This window comes from Mustela lutreola, chromosome 12 (assembly GCF_030435805.1).
Source record: "Mustela lutreola isolate mMusLut2 chromosome 12, mMusLut2.pri, whole genome shotgun sequence".
Taxonomy (NCBI): Eukaryota; Metazoa; Chordata; class Mammalia; order Carnivora; family Mustelidae; genus Mustela; species Mustela lutreola.
In genome coordinates, this window is record NC_081301.1 from 65,080,868 (window position 1) to 65,101,858 (window position 20,991).

Below are 20,991 nucleotides of genomic sequence, written 5' to 3' on the forward strand. Positions count from 1 at the left end.
GCAAGCAGGGAGGGAAGCAGTCTTCCTTTTGATCAGAGCCTGATGTGGGGCTGGATCCCAGGACCCAGAGACCATGACTTGAGATGAAGGCAGAGGCTTAACCCACCACCCACGTGATGAGAGAGCCCCTCAGGTGCCCCTCATCCATCAGCCTTAATTGTTTGGAGGAAAATGTGTGGATGAATAATGCCTTAGGGAGCTAATCTCTCTAAAGAATTTTCAAGTCTTTACCCCTTCAAGGTTTTTGTACAGTTCTGATAGCCTCTAAACATCCAGCTGATTTCTACAGTGACAGGCCTGTTAAAAACTGTCCTCAAACCAGGAATAGAGCTTGAAACATACCAGTCAAGAGCAACTTTGAGTCTTTTAAGGAATTTATCATCATTTCTTTGTTTTTGGTTCATATCTGAAATAGTTCTATATTACACTTGCATAATTTCTCCAGAGCTGACCTTGAAGGAGGCATTCAGTTCCAGCTAGTTCCATATTTTTGCAAGAACTATGATTCTATATTAAAAGAAAACATATTTTAGGGCTCCTGGGTGGCTCAGTGGGTTAAGCCGCTGCCTTCGCTCAGGTCATGATCTCGGGGTCCTGGGATCGAGTCCCACATCGGGCTCTCTGCTCAGAGGGAGCCTGATTCCCTCTCTCTCTCTCTGCCTGCCTCTCTGTCTACTTGTGATTTCTCTCTGTCACATGGATAAATAAAATCTTTAAAAAAAGGAAAAAAAAAACATATTTTAGAGCGCCTGGGTGGCTCAGTGGGTTAAAATCTCTGCCTTCGGCTCAGGTCATGATTCCAGGTTCCTGGGATTGAGTCCCACAGTGGGCTCTCTTCTCAGCACGGAGCCTGCTTCCATTCCTCTCTCTCTGCCTGCCTCTTTGCCTTCCTGTGATCTCTGTCAAGGAAATAAATAAAATTTTTTAAAAAACTTATTTTATACCAGTTATTCATGTTTATTAACTAAGATATCACAATACAAAAAATACAAACATTTGCTCTTTATTAATACCTTCAACCAAGATCAAAAAACTATGTCATATTTTCTCCAAAAATTTTATATCATCTGATAGGTCAGATATATATAAAATTACATTTAAAGTTTTGAAAATATCAGCAAATATTTTCATTTAAATGCAAATTTCAAAGAAAAGCTACTTCTCCAAACACAACTTTTTATCCTATTTTTTTTAAATTTTGTCGACAACTGATAAAATGTTTAGCGAGAGTATAAATGTTAGATCGAAAAAAAATGATTAATAGATGTAGGTTCAAATTATTATGTTCCATTAAAAATGATTTAGTCTTTGATATACATCTGTTTGGTATTGTTGTATCAAGATATAGTATATTAATGACATATATAAAATTATAGGGAATGACACCTTCCTTTCCATTATGTGTAGAGCTTTTAAAATGCTATTTGTCACAACCTGTCATCTTGTCATTATGTAGCATTATGTAGCATTTCAAAAATATATACTCTTTACTATGAAGTCTTTTAGAAAACTAAAATATGACTTTCTATGGATTGTGTTTCCATATTCCTTTATTGCCAGTTTGAATAAATCCACATGCTTTGATTCAAAGGTAATAAATTCCTCTTATTTGGAAAAATGATGTTTATTTTTGTTCTCTCACACTTAGCAGGTGGTTTCATTTTAGCACACTTCAGAGTTATCATTTCATGCTTATTAAAAACATTTTTATGATCTACATAGATGAATGAAACTTTTATTAAATTATTTGCCAAAAAATCTGTTATTTTTAAAAACGTAATTCCTTTGAAGGGTTATTTTAGAGCATTCAGAGAGGATCTAGGAGTGTGGTATTATGCAATTTTTAAGTAGGTTTGAAATGGTTATTTATATGATTGTTTCTTTAAGGCTTTTGTCTTATTTTGCTGTTTTTTGTCTCATTTTATCTTATTTTGTCCATTATATGCTATAATATATTTTGAAAGTAAATTTAAGGTACTTTTCACATAGTTTATTTTTGGAAAAAATATTGAAATGACTTCTGAAATTCAGTATACTCTCAACATTAATTTTTTCTGAAATATACCAATTGTCTCCTGAACTTATTATATGGCAGATATTACTTCAGACTACACTGGTAAATGAAATACTTGGCTTTGTAGAACTTTTATTTTAATGGGTGAGACAATTAAAAGCTATAAACCTTAATATAAATTGCATAGTGTATTCAAAAATGATGAGTACAATGGGGGAAAAGGAAAATTCGATCAGGGTGAGAAAAATCAAGGTTGCTAGGCAGGGGATGGGGAGTTAAAAATTTTAATAGGAAGATCAGGGTAGTTAAATGAACCTGACAATTGAACAAAGGTAGGGAAAGGTGATGAATTTGCCCTGAACTATCAGCAATAAGGTCACTCTAGACAAAGGAATTGGTATCTTGAAGGCCATAAGGTTGGATCGTGCCTGGCATATCTGAGGAATAGCAAGGAGGCCACTGTGAGGGACTGAACAGTAGCAGGGAAAGAGGTCACAGAGGTTAAATGAGTGGCTAGATCATGTAAAAGCTTAGAAGTCATTGTAAAACTCTGGCCTTTATATTTGGAAATTTACTGTGTGATAGAATTTCTGCTTATAACTGAGAGTTCAAATGTCCATAAAATTTCAAGGATTCTTATTCTAGTAAGACAGAATAAAGAAAAAGAGTTCATATTTTCACATGGTGTAACAAATGCTCAGAGATCCAAGTGTAGGAAGCTATGGGAGCACAGAAGAAGGCACTAAAATCACACCAATATATTTGATGACTGTGACTATATATAAATTTGTATTTTCTAGATTCTTTTATAGTCATGGAATCACACAGTATATACTATTTATTGCCTAGCTTTTATTTTCTCAGCACCATTACTTTGAGAATCTCCAATTGTAAATAGTTCATTTTGATGTTGAATAGTAATCTCTCTTTAATGAATAGATCATAATTTGTCTTTGCTCTATTGATGGACATTGATGAACATTTCACTGTTTCCAATTCTTAAAAATAAAGCTGCTATGAAATTCATATACAAGTTCTTGTACGAACATAGGGTTTGTTTCTCTTGGTTAAATGCCTAGTAGTAAAATGGCTATTCGTGTAACTGCAACATATTTTGCATTTAAAAAATTTTTCAAACTATTTTCCAAAGTGGTGGTATCATGATATATGCCAACAAGAGTTTAGATTTTTTGTTGCTTCTCAATCTAGCTCAGACGAATTACAATTAGCCTTTTAATTTTAGCCATTCTAATAGATATGTATGCATGTCTCATTATGATTTTAATTTGTATTTCTTTAATGTCTAAATGTTGAGAAATTTGTCATATGCTTATAAGCCATCTATATCCTTTTGGTGACATGTCTCTTCAATAATTTTCTTCACATGTAAAATTGGATACTCTGGTTAAGTAAGGTATTTTATTTTTATTCATTTTTTAATAATCAGAGTTGATGTCCATTATCAGATATATAATTTGCAAATCCCTTCTCCATCTTTATGGTTTCCCAATGGAGCTTTGATAGCTGCGTCTTTCAAGAAATATGCTACTTCTTTCCTGGTACACGGAGGTATGACTAGAACATTATCAATGTTGACCTTTGCAAAGAAAATCATGGCTTAAGATATATGTAGTCTGCGGTTGTTGGGAGTGTTCTGTAATATAAAGCATATCTAGTTAGTTGATAATTTTGTTCAAGTCTTACATATCTTACCAATTTGATGACCATTTGTCTATAGAATCTTAAAATAAAGGTGTTGAAATGTTTTTCCATTTCTCTTCTAAGGTGTTTTGTTCTCCAAGAAATTAAATGCATGATTATCACACAATTATAAAATACTTGTGTCAAGAATTTTTATTCAAAAATTAATAAGAGAAGCAGATATTAAAACTAGTTCACATGGTTATTTGGGATATAAGCAGAGTTGTGCAGCAGAAGTGCTCTGGGCCCATAATTTGGGATATAGAATTTATGTTTTCTAATGAAAACGCACTAACTTGCATTATTGTTAACAAGAATCTTGTGCATTACCATCAGTTTTCTACATTATAACCTCTTGCTCTAGAGTTTGTAAATAACTTTGTCAATAGCAAGCTAATAAACGGGGTGACTCCAATGGATTGAGATAATCTCCAGAGTTTCTGCTACATAAAGCCCAGGACTCCATTGAAAGGACACCTAAGAATTTATTTTGCCCAAAAATTTGATCATTTTTTTCACTGTCATTACCTATTTTCCAAACCTAGTCCTTTTGCTTCACCTTTCAGTTTGCGGACAACCCTGTATCTGACTGACTTGTTAATTCTGGAATGTCTTGCAGATTAATTTGCTTTCCAGAGGTGGTTCCTCTAATTGATGTCTAAGAACCCTAATTAGTTAAGAAAACTTGTTAAACATATTCATTGCTATTTATTATTATTATTATTATTGCTAATATCTCTATTATAAATAATTCACAAGGCCATCTTTCTGACAAAAGACAAAGAGTTGCCTACTGGTAGAAAAAGTACATTTGACTCTGTCAATGAAAGTGGTAAAGGGATTTGAGAAAATAAGGCAAATCACTGGAATTATGTGTTAAAACTTTAAATATTATAGACATATTTACTTAATTTCTAATACTGTTGTTGCTTATAATTAAATAAGATGTTTTCCATGAACCACGCATTACAGCAAATATATTGTTTATACAGATTAAATTTTCATCAAAAGGGATGCCTGGGTGGCTCAGTTGGTTAAGCAGCTGCCTTTGGCTCAGGTCATGATCCCAGCGTCCTGGGATTGAGTCCCACATCGGGCTCCTTGCTCGGCCGGGAGCCTGCTTCTCCCTCTGCCTCAGCCTGCAATTCTGTCTGCCTGTGCTTGCTCTCTCGCCCACTCTCTCTGATAAAGAAATAAAATCTTAAAATAAGTAAATAAATTTTCATCAGAAAATTGTAAGTGTATATTATTGTAGGATCATGATCAGCATTTTGCCAATGAGAAAAGTGAAATTTAAAAAGTATGTCTCTTCAAATCCCTCATACAATATCTGGCCTGGATAGAAGGATGTACTATCACAATTGAGGAAGATAATTGAGATTACTTAAAATGATAAACTTTACTGTATAGGGTTTTTTAAAAGTTTGCCACAGATTCAGATTCGTTTAAAATATATATCTATTTTGTGCAAAGTGAATGCACTGAGAAGTAAAAAGAAAGTGATATATCAGTGCTACAAACTAATGGCTATAATATCATCACCTTATTTATGAACAATGAAACAGTGTGCAATATTTAAATAAATTTAAATAAATTCCTATTTATTTTATATAATTATAAATTAAAATAAATTCCTATTTATTTATTATTAAAGAAATTCCTCTTACAAACAGTATGTTTTGAAGGTTGCTAGCAGGAAAGTGTTGTACTACATGGAAGTAATCAGAAAATATGATCTTAAATTCTGCTTTCAAGGGCGCCTGGGTGGCTCAGGGGGTAAAAATTCTGCTTTCAAGAAGCTATAACAGTAAGTACTGAGCATTAGCTATTATATGCTATGGATGAATAACTGAAATCTGCATTTCAAACTAATGGTACACTATATGTTAACTAATTGAATTTTAAAAAGTTAATTAAAAAAAAAAACACTATTTTATGAAACAATATTCCCAACAGGCTCTTTTGCTTTAAAATACTCACTTTGTAATGAGAGTCATTACTTTTGTCTAGCCAATTCTTACATCACTGTTTATCCCTTCCCTGCTTTATCCCTTCCCAGTATCAAAAAAGGCTCACTTGGGTTTCCTAGAAGCCATGAGAAAGCTTGTAATAGATCTGGCTGGTTTTCACCAGCAATTTGACCACCATGTGCACAGGGAAGTCTATTGATAAAGGCTTTATTGCAATACATTGAAAATACATGGATGATTTTGAATTCTCTTTCTTGAGGTCTTGTTTCATGATAATAAATTTAGGGTGGCTTATTGGAATGGATGTTATTAACATATCTTCATAGTTCTAAGTACATGGAATTGTAAAATAGATGAATGAATGTGGCATTACTGACAACTGTCCTCATTTTGAAATCAAATTACAGTGTACTAAGATGAGGAAGCAAAGCAGATTTGGGATTATGAGTGAAATAATTTAAAAAAGTCTTAGGGGTATGATCAGACTATTGGGTAACTCAGTAGAAAAATGTCAACTGATTGAGATTCTGTGTTCCCTGATTTCAGAGAGAAGTTAAGATAAATAAGTAACACGAGGAGACTAGGAAGCCAAACATAAGTGATAATTTTGTGCCGGGGTGTGTATACATCTGTTTATCTTCTTGTTTTACCACTAAGGTTGCTCCTAGAGGAGAGTTTAAATATGTGTTGGAGCTAATCTCTGTGGATTACACAAGAAACCACATCCTACAGCTCTGCCTGAAACACCCCTTATGATTTCAATGTAATTTGGTTTTTGCATTTGTATAAATAACAAAATACTTTGCAAACTCATCTACTTTATTACCACCACAAGTGAGTCAGCTGACTCCACATTTTAACACAGTGACAGTCACAGAGGAATGGAGGAATGAGTAGAGTTATCAATATATGTGCTTTTAAGAAGTGTGACAGTGTAGCAGCTATTTCCAGGAACCAAAACATGGGTCAGCAGCTGTGCAGGAAAAGTGATGGAATAAATGACTCATTTCAGAGGAGTTCTATAACATATTAGTTCTATAATGTATCTTCAGCACCCAATTACCCGCTTTGATCTAAAGATAAGGATTTACAGTTAAGGTCCCATTTATGATTTGACTGGTAGGGTCTGAATCATGTTTACTATTGTTTTGACTATTACTTGAAACCTAGAGAAGTACTTGGGATATGTGTTGTGTATTCTGTGAACATGTGCTATTTTTAGATTAGATAATTCCTGTCTCAAACCCCTGTTAATTTGTTTGTTTTTGTTTATTTGATAGTGGTTTCAGTAAATGGATATATCTGAAAAATTGCAAAGCCACTATTAAAATTAGTTATTATTATGTATAGCATGGAATTGCACATTCCTCCTTTGAATCCAACAGAGCTTCACGATATCCTTAACAATTTGGGAAAAACATGCTATTATTTTTCTTTATAAAATTTCTCCTGTCAGGCTGTGATGGTGTTCATCAGCAGTAACTCCTCTGAAGGCTTTGTCAAAAGAGTTGAAAAAACTGGAAAGGTGTGAATGAAGCTGTTTGCTGAATATAAAGAAAAGAGCATTGAAGTACAATTCACACTCTTACTTCTCCTTCTATGCTTTCAGATGTTTGACATTTGAAAATTTTGCTTCTAGAAGAGATGCCCTATATAATTCTTACTTTAAGGAGCAAGTTGCTTTTATAATTTTTTTTTATAATTCTACCATTCAAGTATTTCCATTTAAATTAATTTCAATACCATGTAAAAAAATCCAAAGTGCAACCAGTATTCAATTCTTGGGCTAAATAATTTTAGAAAGCTTTGTGTTATTGAACCTACGGGGTTTTTCTGTAGTTTTAACTCTTTCTTTCTGTGATTTTTCCCATTAGTCACGTAAGTGACTGAATTTTAACAGACATTGAGGATAAAGAAGGACTGAATAGAACAATCCTTGGCCTCATGAAGTTGAGAATCTAGCAAGGGGTCAAACAATTCAATCATTCAGAGACAATTTATTGAGTGCCTGGCCTAAGATGAGCACAACAAAACCCCAGCCCAGAGGAATCATTTTAATGGGAGAGATAGATAATAGGTAAGCCAACTTTAAAAAGAAAAAAATCGTACTGGTTTTTCTTTAATAGTGATGCATATTTGAACTAAATAAGCACATTTTAAAAAGAGCAGTGATTGAGAAGAGGTTTTGTAACTGAGTGGTCTGAAAGGGGCTTCCTTAAAAAGTCTGTGTTGAACAGATTTCTGAATAATATCAGCTAGAAAGCTGCGTAAAAATCTCAGGGATGGGTGATTTTTCCAGTCAAAAAACTGTAAAGGCTCCAAAATCACAATACAGCTGTAAATAAAGTAGCTTCTGACAAAGAATGAGAAGAAATAACGAACCCAGGTTTGAAAGAGAAGGGACAGACATTCTATGGAATTCATATTTAACTAAAGCTCTAAAGGACAAAAATACAATAGAGCAAAATTCTGGTGACGCTGATATACCTAATGAAAGTTCATAAACAAGGTGTGGGTAGCAAAGAGTGTGTGGGAATGTTGGTAAGAACAGTGGGGAAGAGTCATCCCTGAACATGTTCTTAAATGAAGCAATTCTTGTGTTGTTTTAAAGGGTAAATTGGAGTTAGCCTAAGTGATTAGAGAAGGATGCCTCGGCTTATGGAAGTTCAAAGCCATAAAGATGTGATAAACTACTGCAGAAATTTTCATGTATATTTGTTGTTGCTTCTAGTAATGGTGATCTAAAAACTCCTACTTAAGACAACTTAAAAATCCAGACAAAATAGCTTTTAAAGTTAAAAATATCAGAATGATTATAAAAATAAGTGAGGGATTACTGGGTCAAAATACGAAACACAATGAGAGTCTAGAGATATATGCCTGAAGCCATTTTAGCTATGAGAGCATTTGAAACTGCTAAAACACTCTGAACTGTGTTTTTACTAGACACTTGATACTAGAGAAACAAAATTCAAAATCCAGCAGCAATCAAATTTGAAAACTTTGGTACAACCCAAATTTAAGTTGAGATCCCCAAAGCACAAGGAGAAGCAGAAATAAGACTATAGCCTACCTTGCCTTCTGTGTAAACTGAGAAAGTCAATCACTGAATTTGGAATATGATTGTCTTGTAGAGTCTCAGATATAAGAGAAAATCCTGCCAAGGAGGACCATACCATTATTATAGCTCTTAATTATCCCTACTCAATAAGAGTTTCAAATATAATGCCTTGAACATAGCAAAATGTAACAGAGCACACAGAGTAATACCATTAACAATATTTGATAGACAAAATGGGATTAAGTATGATGTTAAAATGATCAATAAAGATTGTAAAATGGCTTGATTACTCTGCTCAAAGAAATGAGAGGGGAAGCAAATTGAACAAAAAACTGAAACTAAAAATGATATTGAGAAAGATTTTATAAATGAATTAAATGGATACTCTAGAACTTTAAAGATATGACAGCTAATTTAAGATACCACAGGGGTGCCTGGGTGGCTCACTTAATTAAACCTCCAATTCTTTTTCCTTTTTTTTTAACACCTTATTTTTATTTTCTTTCTTTCATTTTGGCTCAGGTCATGATGTCAGGGTTGTGAAATAGAGCCCAGTGTTGGGCTCTGTGCTGAGCCTGGAGCCTGCTTAAGATTCTTTTCCCTTCTTTTTCTATCCCTCCCTATGCTCTCACTTGCTCGCTCGCTCTCTTGCTTGCAAATAAATAGATAGATAGATAGATAATAGACAAAACAAAATAAAAGCAGTTTATGAAAATAAATATAAAGATTTTGAAATGAAAACAAGTTCATAATAAAATAGAGAAGACCTACACAGCTAAAAGTTCATTCAGAAAATCTACTCTTCAAGAAATCAGTATGACACAATGTTAAGATATCAAAAGATTTGAGCATGTACTTTACAGAAAGGGTAATCCAAATGGCCACTCATATATAAAAACTGTTTATCTTTATTATGAATCTGGAATTCAATTAAATTAAATTAAAAATAAATGAAAACCTGGAATGACATACTATTACACACTTACCATATTGGGCAACAGTGAAAATGTCTTGCAAGAATGTGAAGGAATGACAGTGCACATAATAAAAACATATGAGGTAAGTTGGACAATATTTAGAAAACTTAAAAATTAAAAAAAAAATTTGGTCCATTCCTAGAAATACAACATGGAACTAAATGAATATTTTCACCAGGATATGCAAACAGATGATTATAGTTATTTCATTCATAATGGCAGATCAGTAGTGGTCTATTTGCACAATGTTACATTAAATAAGAGAGAATATTAACAAACTGGGAGGAGGGGCTAGGTTGTTATCATAAACAGATCTTCTATGGTGCTAATTATGTTCTATTTCTCAAAATCTTTAAGTTGAAAAAGTTTTCAAATTTACATCTAGATAGATAGATAGATGAATAGCTAGGTAGATGATAGATAGACAGATATCCCAGAAGCTGCAATGCTAGGCTAAGCCCAGGCTTTAAAGGGCTTTTCTATGCTCTACTAAATACTTTAAACCATTCATTATATCATAGCTCAGTGTTCAAATCTCCATTTGTTTCCTCAGTTTCCTAATATTTATCTTAAGGTGACCTGATCCAGACTTTTGATCACCTTTGTCTAAATATTTCTATTTTAACAAAGTCCTTTTGAACACTCAGAGACTAAAACTTAGAAAAATACTCTGATTGTTATCTCACTAGAGTGGAAAATATATAGTTACCCATTAACTAATGATATCCATGACATTTTTAATTCTTGGGAGCTTTTGGTTAAATGAATTTTTTAAGCTTCCTTTAAATGAAGCTTTAAGCCATCACCACATGAATACAATTAAAGAACTAAATGAAAACAAGCCAAGTATTTACAGAGTAATAGAATGTGCAGTGGAAAGAGTACAGTTCTGAAATCATAAAGCCTAAATTAGTGTGATGCATCCTTACTAGCCATGTAATCATAAACCAGTTATCTAAATGTGTTAGCCTCAGTGTTTTCACCCATGAAATGGTGATGATAATACTTATTATGCAGAATTGTTGTGTGGATGTGATGAAGCATGGAGCATGAGAGTCTCATATTCCATGCTAAAATGATAGCTATTTTTATACTTATAATAATTCTAATAATAGTAATTAAATTGTTCAAAATGATAATATTCATTTATATTGAGGCATTGTATTGACTATTCATAGACACATTTACCAAAATAAATTTCATTTTACTTTACCCCCTCTGAGGATATATATTCCCTAATTCAATATGAATCTCATTATGAATAATAATTATCATAATAAATACGCTGATTTTTCTTCTTTTTAGGGAAGTATCCTTTACTGTTGAACATAAAGAAACTTAAGCAAGTCTGTCTTATTCAAAATTTGCATGCTGCTTTCTTATGAAACTAGATGATAGAGTTGTATGAAATAAATTCATGCAGTTAAGACATTTATGTTTGGAAAACTGGGTGGTCAGTTTAGTATTTCAAAAGAAGATTTTAAATTTAAACCTTAAAACTGAGCTCTTTCAGCCTTATTTATAGACCATCCTTCATGCTTCCTATGTACTCCTTCATTGTAAACTAAGTAATAGTTTTTGTCCCAGTGTATAGAACTAAAATGGATTTTATATTCGATTATTTCAGAGTTAGATGCAGTTTCTACTTCCTTACTTCCTTTTTTGAAAAATAGATTAATTCTACAAAAAGTTTTTTCCAGCTTTATTGAAAAATAATCGACATATTATAATTTATAAATATAAGAAATGATTTCTTATAACATTGCAAACTTTTAACATTGTGTAAATTTTGTACAATTTGATAAATTGGCATACATCTGTATTGCAATATTGTCTACATAAAAATGTTAATACATCTACTATCTCATATAGTTGCCACTGTTTTTTATGCATGTATGGTAAGGAATTTTAAGATCTACTCTCTTAGCAATAACTTTTATGTATATAGTACCGTAGAGATAAACTTCAGAGGTCTTGTGGGTTTTGTTCCAGACCGCCTCAATAAAGTGATTATCTCAATAAACTAAGTCAAATTATTATTTTTTTTTTTTGGTTTCCCAGTGCAAATAAAAAATTATGTTTCCCAGTGCATATAAAAAATAAACACTATACTGCACTGTTCAAAAGCATTATGCCTTTAAGAAAAAACAAGGTATATACCTTAAGTAAACTAGTTCTGAGTTTTCAGTGGGTCATAATTACTGATCACAGATCACCATAACAAATACAATAATAATGAAAAAACTTGAAATATTGCAAGAATTACCAACATGTGACAGAGAGACACAAAATGAACAAATGTCGTTAGAAAAATGGTGGCAGCAGACCTCTTTTATACAAGATTGATATAAACTTTCAACTTGTAAGAATGTGATATATGCAAAGTTTAATAAAGGGAAGCACAATAAAAATGTATGTATATATTATTAACTATGATCATCATACTGTACATAAGATCCCCAGAACTTTTTCATATTATAGTTGCAAGTTTGTACCCTTTGACCACCTTATTCCACCCCAGGTTCACCTCTTGTCAACTCAACTCTAAGTTTCCATTAGTTTGCTTCTTCTTCAGATTCTGTATGTAAGGGATATCATAATACATAAATTAAAATATATATAAAATCTTTGAAATATTTCACTTAGTATAAGACCTTCAAGATCCATCCATGCTGTTGTAAATGGCAGTATTTCTTAATTTTTCATGGTTCAGTAGTATTCCATAGTATATATTTACCATACTTATTTTATCCATTCACCCAATATGGATACTGAAGTTATTTCCATCTCTTGCTTAGAGTTAATAATTTTATAATGAACATAAGAGTGCAGATATGTCTTCGAATAGTGACTTCGTTTCCTTTAGATATATACCTAGAGGTGGGATTACTGAATCATATGGTGATTTTACTTTTAATAATATGAATAATCTCCATACTGTTTTCCATACAAATTTATATCCCTATCACAGTACATAAGTTCCCCATTTTCCCCAATATTTACCAAAATTTGTCAGTTTTAATTTTTTGGTTTTATATATTCTAATAGGTAGTAATATCTTGTTGTGTTTTTCAGAGGTAAACAACAACAACAACAACATAATGACTTTGCCCTGAGTTTTTACGTTGAGCACTTTTTAATGCTCCTGTTGGTCATTTATATAACTTTTTTGAAAAAAAAGTCTATTGATATCCTTTTGCTATTTTTTAAATTATATATTTTTTTCTATTTGTATCTGTTGGTTATTAACCTCTTTTCAGATATAAGATTTGTAAGTATTTTCTTCCATTCTGTGGATTGTGTTTTCATTCCCTTTTGGTTTTTTTTGGCAATGCAGAAACTTTAGTTTGATGTAATACCATGTATTTATTTTTGCTTTTTTTGCTTGTGTTTTTGGCCTGGTATCCAAAAAACTATTGGCAAGACCAATGTCCAGGAGAATTTTTCCTATGTTTTCCTTTAGGAAATTTAGTTTCATGCATCACATTTAAGTCTTTAATCTATTTCAAGTTAAGATTTATGAGTGATATAAGGTTCCAGTTTCATGCTGGTTTATGTGACTATTCAGTTTTAAATATCATTTATTGAACAGACTATCTTTACCCATTATATATGTTGGCCCCTGTCAAATATTAGGTGACTGTATGAAAGGATTTATTTCTGGACTCTCAATTCTGTTCTACTTGTTTACTGGTCTGTTTTTATGCCAGTATACTTTATTGTTTTGAGCATGAGGGCTTTGTAGTATAGTTTCAAATCAAGAAGTGTAATTTCGCTTCTTCATTCTTTCTCAGAACTGCTTTAATTATTTGTTGTCTTTTATGGTCTCATATAAATTTTAGGATTCTTTACTTCTGTAAAAAAAAATATTGGATTTTTTTAAAAGATTTTTTATTTATTTATTTGACAGAGAGAGATGACAAGCAGGCAGAGAGGCAGGCAGAGAGAGAAGAGGTAGCAGCTTCGTGCTGAGCTGAGAGCCTGATGCAGGGCTCGATCCCAGGACCCTGGGATCATGACCTGAGCCGAAGGCAGCGGCTTAACCCACTGAGCCACCCAGGCGCCCCTAACATTGGATTTTTGATAGGAATTGAATTTACAGATGGTTTTCGGTAGTATGGACATTTTAACAATGTTAATTCTTACCATTCATAAATATGAGCTATCTTTCCATTTATGTCTCCTTCAAATTCTTTATCAATGTCATAGTTTATGGGGTACAGATCTTTCATCTTCTTAGTTAAATCTTTTCCTAAGTATTTTGTTATTTTTGATGCTATTGTGAATTAGATTGTTCTCTTTATTTTTTCAGATAGTTCATCATTAGAGTGTTAAAATGCTCCTGTCTTGTGCTTACTTTGGCAGCACATATACTAAAATTGGAATGATGCAGAGAAGATTAGCGTGATCACTGAGCAAGGATGACATGAAAAACTATTTTAAAAAAACGAAACAAAACAAAATTCCTGTCTTTTATATATTGATCTTGTATTTGGCAGCTTTATTAAATTTGTTTATTCAAAATTTTTTGTGAAGTTTTTAGGATTTTTTTACATGTAAGTTCATGTTATCCAAAAAAAGAAAAGTTTACTTCTTCCTTTTTTTTTTTTTTTTGGAGTCTTTTATTTCTTTGTGTTCCTTGTTTCTCTGGCTAGGACATCCAGTACTATGTCAAATGAGAGTAGTGAAAGTGGACACACTTGTCTTTTTTCTGATCTTTAAGGGGAAAACTTTCAAACTTTTTTGATTGAATATGAGATTAGCTCTGGGCTTGGGCTTGCAATATGTGTTTTTTCTTTAATGGATTTTTTAAATTATTTTTTAAAATTTTTTTATAAACATATAATGTGTTTTTATCCCTAGGGGTACAGGTCTGTGAATCACCAGGTTTACACATTTCACCGCAGTCACCATCACTCACCATAGCACCTGCTCTCCCCAATGTCCATACCCCCACCATCCTCTCCCAACACACCTCCCCCCAGCAACCCTCATTCTGTTTTGTGAGATTCAGTCTTTTATGGTTTGTCTCCCTCCCAATCCCATCTTCTTTTATTTTTCTTTTCGTACGCCCGAAACCGCCTATGTTGCATCTCCACTTCATCATATCAGGGAGATCATATGATAGTTGTCTTTCTCAGATTGATTTATTTCGCCAAGCATAATACCCTCTAGTTCCATCCATGTCATCACAAATAGCAGGATTTCATTTTTTTGATGGCTGCACAGTATCCCATTTTACATATATACCACATCTTATTTATTGATTGATCCGTTGAAGGACATTTAGGTTCTTTCCATAGTTTAACTATTGTGGACATTGCTGCTATAAACACTTGGGTGCATGTGCCCCTTCAGAATGCCACGTTTGTATCTTTAGGGTATATACCCAGTACTACAATCACTGGGTCATAGGGTACTTCTATTTTCAGCTTTTTGAAGCACCTCCATGCTGTTTTCCAGAGTGGTTGCACCAGCTTGCATTCCCACGTACAGTGTAGGAGGGTTGCCCTTTCTCCACATCCTCGCCAGCATCTGTCATTGACTGACTTGTTAGTTTTAGCCATTCTGAAAGGTGTGAGGTGGTATCTCATTCCGGTTTTGATTTGTATTTCCCTGATGCCGAGTGATGTGGAGCATTTTTTCATGTGTCTGTTGGCCATTTGGATGTATTCTTTGCAGAAATGTCTGTTCATGTCCTCTGCCCATTTCTTGATTGGATTATTTGTTCTTAGGGTGTTGAGTTTGATAAGCTCTTTATAGATTTTGGATAGATACTGGCCCTTTATCTGGTATGTCATTTGCAAAGATCTTCTCCCAGATAACTTCTGACAGTCATCTTTTGGCTTTGTTAACTGTTTCCTTTGCTGTGCAAAAGCTTTTTGATCTGATGAAATCCCAGTAGTTCATTCTTGCCCTTGCTTCCCTTGCCTTTGGCGATGTTCCTAGGAAGAAGTTGCTGCTGCTGAGGTCAAAGAGGTTGCTACCTGTTCTCTCCTCAAGGATTTTGATGGATTCCTTTCTCACTTTATGCTTCTTCATCCATTTCCAGTCTATTTTCATGTGTGGTGTAAGGAAATGGTCCAATTTCATTTTTCTGCGTGTGGCTGTTCAATTTCCCCAACACCATTTGTTGAAGAGGCTGTCTTTTTTCCATAGGACATTCCTTCCTGCTTTGTTGAAGATTAGTTGACCATAGAGTTGAGGGTGTATTTCTGGGCTCTCTATTCTGTTCCATTGATCTATGTCTGTTTTGGGGACAGTTCCCTACTATCTTGATGATGACAACTTTGTAATAGAGCTTGAGGTCTGGAATTGTGATGCCAACAACTTTGGCTTTCTTTTTCAATATTCCTCTGGCTCTTCGAGGTATTTTCTGGTTCCATATGTATTTTAGGATGATTTGTCCCATTTCTTTGAAAACAATGGATGGGACTTTGATAGGGATTGCATTAAATGTGTAGATTGCTTTAGGTAGCATAGACATTTTCACAATATTTGTTCTTCCAATACAGGAGCATGGAACATTTTTCCATTTCTTTGTGTCTTCTTCAATTTCTTTCATGAGTACTTTAGAGTTTTCTGAGTATAGATTCTTTGTTAGGTTTATTCCTAGGTATCTTAGGGTTTTGCGTGCAGTTGTAAATGGGATTCACTCCTTAATTTCTATTTCTTCAGTCTTGTTGGTATAAAAAAATGCAACCAATTTCTGTTCATTGATTTATATCCTGACACTTTACAGAATTTCTATACAAGTTATAGCAGATTTGGAGTGGAGTCCTTTAAGTTTTCCACATACAGTATCATATCATCTGCAAACAGGGATAGTTTGACTTCTCTTCTGCCAATTTGGCAAAATTTGGATGGCTTTAATTTCTTTTTGTTGTCTGATTGCTGAGGCTAGGACTTCGAGTACAATGTTGAATAGCAGTGGTGATAACGGACATCCCTGCCGTGTTCCTGACCTCAGCGGAAAAGTATTCAGTTTTTCTCCATTGAGAATGATATTTGCAGTGGGTTTTTCATAGATGGCTTTGATAATATTGATAATATGTGCCCTCTATCGCTACACTTTGAAGAGTTTTTTTTTAAGATTTAATTTATTTATTTGACAGAGAGAGAGATCACAAATAGGCAGAGAGACAGACAGAGAGAGAGATGAGGAGAAGCAGGCTCCCTGCTGAGCAGAAAGCCCAATGCAGGACTCGATCCCAGGCCCCTGGGATCATGACCTGAGCCGAAGGTAGAGGCTCAACCCACTGAGCCACCCAGGTGGCCCCACTTTGAAGAGTTTTAATCAGGAAGGGATACTGCACTTTGCCAAATGCTTTTTCAGCATCTATGGAGAGTATCATATGGTTCTTGTTCTTTCTTTTATTGATGTGTTGTATCACATTGATTGATTTGCAGATGTTGAACCAACCTTGTAGCCCTGGAATAAATCCCAGTTGGTCGTGGTGAATAATCCTTTTAATGTACTGTTGAATCTTATTGGCTAGTATTTTGGTGAGAATTTTCGCATCTGTGTTCATCAAGGATATTGGTCTGTAGTTCTCTTTTTTGATGGGATCCTTGTCTGGTTTTGGGATCAAGGTGATGCTGGCCTCAGAAAAAAAAGAGTTTGGGAGTTTTCCTTCCATTTCTATTTTTTTGGAACAGTATCATGAGAATAGGAATTAATTCTTCTTTAAATGTTTGGTATCATTCCCCTGGGAAGCCATCTGGCCCGGGGCTTTTGTTTGTTTGGAGATTGTTGATGACTGTTTCAATCTCCGTACTGGTTATGGGTCTGCTCAGGTTTTCTATTTCTTCCTGGTTCAGTTGTGGTAGTTTATATGTCTCTAGGAATGTATCCATTTCTTACAGATTGTTGAATTTATTGGCGTAGAGTTGCTCATAGTATGTTCTTATAATTGTTTGTATTTCTTTGGTGTTGGTTGTGATCTCTCCTCTTTCATTCATGATTTTATTTATTTGGGTTCTTTCTCTTTTCTTTTTGATAAGTCTGGAAAGGGGTTTATCAATCTTATTAATTCTTTCAAAGAACCAGTTTCCTAATTTCGTTGATTTGTTCTATTGTTTTTTTGTTGTTGTTGTTGTTGTTGTTTTGTGGTTTTTGTTTGTTTGCTTCTATTTCATTGATTTCTGCTCTGATCTTTATTATTCCTCTTCGCCTGCTGGGTTTAGGCTTTCCTTGTTGTTCTTTCTCCAACTCCTTTAGGTGTAGGGTTATGTTGTGTATTTGAGATCTGAGAGAGAAGCGTGGTGGCACACGTCTGTCACTGCACTCCCCAGGAGCAAGTCTGGGGAAGGCGCAGCTCGCCGCCCCCAGAGAAGAGAAGGAGCCGTTGGCCTTGTGGTCGGGAAAAGGACGGGAAGCAGGATAGCCTGCCATGGCAGGAAGAGCAGGCCGGTGGCAAGACAAGTGTCACCCGCTCCCTGTGCAGAGAGATGGAAGCCTGGCTGCTAAGGAGACATGAGGGGACGACTAGGGCAGGGAAGCGTGCTCCACTCTGAGGAAGGAGTGTGGGCAGAAGGCAGGCCTGTCCTGTGCCTCTGGTCCCAAGGGGACAGCATCTCCTTGACCTCCTGTCCATAGGGCATACTTGGGCTAGCTACCAGGCGCCATACACAGAACTCGCAGAAACAGCACTCTCGAGAAACGGGTAGATGCCATCTTCCTCCAACATGTGACAGCGTTTGCGGTGGCAGGGAGTTTGCGGGGTAGGAGTGGGGACAATCCCCCAAAGCTCCCCATTTCAGTGAACAGGCGGTGTTCAGGGATCCTGTCGCCTCTCCTCTCCTGTGGGGAATACACTGGCCTTGTCTGCGAATCCGCCTAAGGTCCAGTGCCAAAGGCCAAGCGTTTCCTACACCGGGAGATGGTAATGTGCATAGAGTGCCATCTTAGGCCACGCACGCTGCTGCAGGGTTTTGACTGTTTCTGCTTAGTTCGGCCTGGCAGGGTGAACCCAGGGCGCCAACATGGAGCCCAGGAAAGCAAGGTCCAAGAGACACCAGCACTCCCGTGACTCTTCTTACCTGATGCGACAGAGCGAACACCCAAAGCCTTTCTGAGGAGGAAGCAGCAGCGAAGTTGGGATCGTGCCAAGATGAAAACCTCTGCAAAAGCATAGCAGTCGCTGGGAAATCAGAGTCGGTTCTGAGGGCGCCTGTTGCTGCTTGCCTGACCCTAGTATTCGCAGCATGATGGCAGAAACCCTCATAGAGCGAAAGCCTCTTTGCCCTGGCATCTCTTCTGGGAAAGCACAGCATTCTTTGGGAAATGAGTCCGGTCTGAGGGATGCTCCTGTGCGCCTGAGCTGGTCTCCTCAGCATGGTGTAATAAACCCGCATGGAGCGAAATCCTCTATGCCTGAGCATCCCCTCTGCCTGAGAGAGAAGCGCGTTTGCGCCTGTGGAAAGAGCCTTAAGCAAAGAGACCTGTTTTTCAGTGCGGTCACCAGGAGCATGTCTGTGGAAGGTGCAGCACGCTGCACGGGGAGAAGAGGTGGAGCCGTTGGCGTTCGGGTCTGGACACGGTTGCGAAGCAGGAGAGCTGGCCCTGGCATGCACAGTGGCCGGTGGAAATACAAGTGTCACCCGCTCCCAGTGCAGAGAGACAGAAGTCTGGCTGCTAAGGAGACAGGAGGGGATGAGTAGGGCAGGGCGCATGCTCCACTCTTAGGAAGGAGTCTGGGCAGAAAGCATGCCTCTCCTGAACCTCTGGGCCCAAGGAGACAGCAGCTCCTTGGCCACCCGTCCCTGGGGCAGATATGCGCTAGCCACCAGGCGCCTACTCTGAACTCGCAGAAACTGCTCCCGAAAATGACGGGGAGTCACGTGCCGTCTTCCACCAGGATGTGGAAGCTCGGAGGAGGCACAGGGTTTAAGGGGAAGGAGTGGGCACAGTCCCCCAAAGCTCCCTAATCTGTGCACGGTCCATGTGCAGGGATCCTGTCGCCTCCTCTCTCCTGTGGTGAAGGCACTGGCCTAGACTCCGAGGCTGCCTGAGACCCGGAGCAAAAGGCAAAGCCTAACCTACCCCAGGAGATGGTCATAGGCCTAGAGTGCCATGCTAGGCCAAGCACGCTGCTGCAGGGTTGTGACTGTGTCTGCTTAGTCCAGCATAGCAAGGTGAATCCCGGGCTTAAACTCGGGGACCGGGAAAGCAAGTCCCAAGAGGTACCAGCTCTCCCGCGGCTCTTCTTCCCTCCCGCGCAGAGTGAATACCCAAAGCCTTTCTGAGGAAGCAGCAGCGAAGTGTGTTCGCCCAAGCCAAAGCCTCTGTGAGAGCACAGCATTCGCTGAGAAATGTTCTGCGGGCTGCTGCTGCTTGCCTGAGCCCAGTCTCACGGTGGGAGAAACTCGCATACAGCGAAAGCCTCTTTGCCTGGGCATCTCTCCTGGGAAAGCACAGCGTTCCTTTGGAAATCAGAGTTGGTTTTTGGGATGCTGCTGCTGCTTGCCTGAACTAGTGTCCGCAGCTCGGTGGAAGATACCCGCATGGAGCGAAATACTCTTTGCCCTAGCATCCCCTCTGCCTGAGAGAGAAGCCAAGTGTGGGGAAGGTGCAGCACGCCGCCCCCGGAGAAGAGAAGGAGCCCTTGGCCTTTGGGTCGGGAAACGCTCGGGAAGCAATTTAGCCTGCCGTGGCCGGAACAGCAGGGCGGTGGCAAGACAAGTGTCACCCGCTCCCTGTGCGGAGAGATGGAAGCCTGGCTCCTAAGGAGACATGAGGGGACGACTAGGGCAGGGACGCGTGCTCCACTCTGAGGAAGGAGTGTGGGCAGAGGGCAGGCCTGTCCTGTGCCTCTGGTCCCAAGGGGACAGCATCTCCTTCACCACCTGTCCATAGGGCATACTTGGGCTAGCTACCAGGCGCCATACCCGGAACTCACAGAAACAGCTCCCTCGAGAAAAGGGCAGTCAGATGCCATCTTCCTCCAACATGTGACAGCGTTTACAGTGGCAGGAAGTTTGCGCGGTAGGAGTGGGGACAATGCCCCAAAGCTCCCCATTTCAGTGAACGGGCGGTGTTCAGGGATCCTGTCTCCTCTCCGCTCCTGTGGGGAAGGCACTGGCCTTGTCCGCGAATCCGCCTGAGGTCCAGTGCCAAAGGCCAAGCGTTGCCTACACCGGGCTATGGTACTGTGCATAGAGTGCCATCCTAGGCTACGTACGCTACTGCAGTGTGTTCGCTCTGATGCGGCAGGGAACAACAGCCCTGGGAGAGCTGTTGCCTCTTGGGACGTCCTTTCCCGGGCT

General features: G+C 37.2%; 1 non-coding gene across 1 annotated transcript; it reads left to right on the forward strand.

Annotated features, from left to right (window-relative positions):
- The first annotated feature begins 14,072 nt into the window (after positions 1-14,072).
- Positions 14,073-14,181, forward strand: LOC131813331 (U6 spliceosomal RNA). Its single transcript, XR_009346748.1, has one exon. It is a non-coding gene; the product is annotated as a U6 spliceosomal RNA (small nuclear RNA).
- The last annotated feature ends 6,810 nt before the right edge of the window (positions 14,182-20,991 follow it).